Here is a 3,523-nt window from a genome sequence, read left to right on the forward strand (position 1 = left end):
CACGGGCATGTGACTGTCACAAGGTCATTCACGGGGGCAGACACACGCCCCTGTGTCCTCTCGGGATGAGCTCTGAACAAAAACACACGTTCGTGTGGGATTTCCACACGGCCGTGTGTTTTCTCTGGATAACTTAGAAAAATCTTCAGGCTCAGCAAAATTTTGTTGAACATGTAGACATACTCAGAGCCTGCCTCTACAATGCAAAATTAACCAGAGAATCATGGAAAAACATGCTCAAATGACCAAGAAATTTCGCCACACACAATTAAGCACACGATAACATTAATGATCCACAAGAAAACCACAGTAATTTGCATGTAAAAATCAAGACACCAACACTCAAAGCCTTATTCATACAAGTACTAAACTAAAAACTAGAAAAACAGTAAAGACTTGGGTTGACTCCTAAGAAGCACTTGCTTAACGTCACTAAGATTGATGTATCTCTTCTTACCTCACGGGGGATCATAGATGAAGGTTTCCCTCTTACCCATAACCTGGAAGCATGATGAACATAATCTATTGAGGGTAGAGGAGGAGTTATCGAGCATGTTACCACATGAGTGTTTGTCACTCTCACTCTGTTCTTGTACATCCCTATTAGCCTTGGGGCATTTCTTGTGGTGTCTCCTTGCTCACTTCATCTTTCAGAGCACCTTCTTCATGATCCCCGGGGTAGATGGCACATTTTCCTCTAGACCAAGCATCAAGACTTCTGCATCCTCCACTCCTTGGTCTAGCAATCCTTCATACGGGTACAGATTCATCATTTCCTGCACATATTTATCAATTAGTTCATCGGTAGTGTCAAGGAAGTAAAGAGTATCATCAAAGTCGAGAAAATGTCACATTGCTTCAGCGAGGCGGTGTGTCAACTTGTCGTCACCAACTCTCAGTGTCAACTCCCCACCGTCCATGTCGATAAGTGCCTTAGAAGTGCGCAAGAATGGCCTCCCAAGTATCAAAGGAACATCTACATCCTCATCGACATCGAACACTACAAAGACCACAGGAAATATGTACTTGTCAATCTTCACAAGTACGTCTTTAGTGATACCTTCGGATGCCTAACCGTTTGGTCTGCCAATCGAAGTGTCATCTGAGTGGGCTTAGGCTCTTCCAAGCCTGGCTTCTGAAAGAACAAGTACTGCATGACGTTGATACTAGCCCCTGAGTCTGCCAATGGCATCTCTTCACCCATATTAATAATGTTGCAAGGAATAACAAAGCTTCCAGTGTCTTTCTTCTAGTTTAGCATATTCTTTTGCAACAAGAAGAAGAGGCATCTAAGATTACCGATGCACTCTCCTCCAACTTCCTCTTGTTGGTCAAAAGGTCCTTTAAAAACTTTGCATACCGAAGCATTTTAGACAATGCCTCCATAAAATGAATGTTGATGTACAATTACTTGAATAGACCCAAGAACTTCTTGTATTGTTCATCATTTCGGTCATTCTTCAACCTTGAAGGATAAGGGATTCTTGGCTTGTAAGGTGGGGTTGCTACCTCTTTCTCCTTGTTTGCCCTCTCCTCAACCTCCACGAACTCGAGTGCTTCAACATTGGTTTTCTCATTTGTAAGCCTACCCTCAACCTCACGACCATTTCTCAAAGTAATCGCCTTTACATGTTCTCTAGGATTAGTTTCGTTGTTACTAGGCAAGCTCTCTTAAGGTCTCTCCGATAATGACTTCACGATTTGCCCCACTTTATTTTCTAGATTGTGTAATGATGCAGTGTGGTTGCGAAGTGTAGCTTCAACCGATTGAAAACTTGCGTCCGATGACTAGACGAATCTCATAAAAGCTTTCTCTCGATCGGTCATCTGGGTTCCCAAGCCAGAAACTCGGTTCTCCATGTTAGAGGCTTATTGTTGTTGTTGGAAACGGGTGGTGCCATGGCCTTTTGTTGACCTTGGTTATTACAAGAAAAGTTAGGATGGCTTCTCCACCCTTTGTTGTAGGTGTTGCTATGAGGATTGCCTTGTCCTCTTCCTGAATTGCCCACAAAGTCTACTTGTTCATTTGGGGTTGAAGTAGCAATTAAAATAGGATAATCGGATGGCATATGTGAACCCCCACAACCAGCACAACTTATAATTGTGACTACCCTTGGTGAAGTCATTATATCCAATTTCTTGCTTAATGCCTCTACTTGGGCTGCCAAGGATGTAACCGCATCAATTTCATGGAGTCCGTCCACTTTCTTCCTTTTTCTTGCACTCCATTGGTAGCTTTTCAAACCCATTTCTTCAATCAATTGCCGGGCTTCTTCGGGAGTCTTGTTCCCCATTGTACCTCCAAGGGCGGTATCTAGAAGTTGTTTGTTGCTTGAGCTCAACCCATTGTAAAATGTATTAATGATCATCCACTATGGGAACCCATGTTGTGGACACTTCCGCAAAAGGTCCTTGAATCATTCCCAATTCTCAAACAATGTTTCAAGCTCCATCTGAACAAATGAAGATATCTCATTACGAAACTTTGCCGATTTTCCCGGAGGAAAGTACCTTGCAAGGAAAGCTTCGACCATTTCGTTCCATGTTGTGATAGAAGCTCTTGACAATGAATGAAGCCACTGTTTGGCCCTTTCTTTCAAAGAGAATGGGAAAGCCCTCAAGCGAATTGCATCATCAGATACCCCATCGATCTTCAACATGTCACACACTTCAAGGAAGTTCTCAATATGATTGTTCGGGTCTTCATCAACTAACCCATTAAATTGTGCGGACTGTTGAACTATGTGAATAAAGGCCGGCTTCAACTCAAAATTCTTGGTTACTACCGGTGGCCTCATAATGCTCAATTGTGTCCCATGAATAGTAGGTCTAACAAAATTAGACAGTGTTCTTCGTTGTCCCTCTTGTTCAGCCATGTTTTCAGATCCTTCACCATCTATTTCAGTTGAATGGTTCTGTTCTTACATAGGTTCTTTTGCCCTTCTACAAAGTGTTCGTTCAAGTTCAAGATCTCCTTCAACCAATGTCGAAGGGTTCCCTTGGGTCATAACCTGGAGCTGCTACAAAAGAAAAAAAGACAAATTAGAACGATGATAGAATAAGAAAGTGTGAAATAGAATAAACGATGAATAGCTAAATAACAAAGTGCAAAGTGTTCCCAAAACGCCTATTCCCCGGCAACGGCGCCAAAAACTTGACACACCCCTTGCGTGTGACCCGCAAGTGTGCGGGTTTGCCGAAGTAATAATACCCCGGTGAGTGGGTAGTCGAATCCACGGGGAATAGTGATTAGAAATACAAACATTTCTACTTAACTAAAGTGAGGATGAATCGATATTGGTGTGAACAAAATCAATATGAAAAGAACTAAAGAAAATAAGAAAGAGAGGCGTATTAAAATGAGAGGAAAGCAATAGATAGAAAGTGGGCCACTCGGACATTCCTCCCCATTAGATTATTGCTTCAAGTACAAGACGAATCATTATGCCTCCTAACTGATGTATAATGAGTCGTGGAGATCCTTAAACACATGGTCTCAAAATTTAAGGTCAACCGTGACTAA

This window comes from Dioscorea cayenensis, chromosome 6 (genome assembly GCF_009730915.1).
Source record: "Dioscorea cayenensis subsp. rotundata cultivar TDr96_F1 chromosome 6, TDr96_F1_v2_PseudoChromosome.rev07_lg8_w22 25.fasta, whole genome shotgun sequence".
Taxonomy (NCBI): domain Eukaryota; kingdom Viridiplantae; phylum Streptophyta; class Magnoliopsida; order Dioscoreales; family Dioscoreaceae; genus Dioscorea; species Dioscorea cayenensis.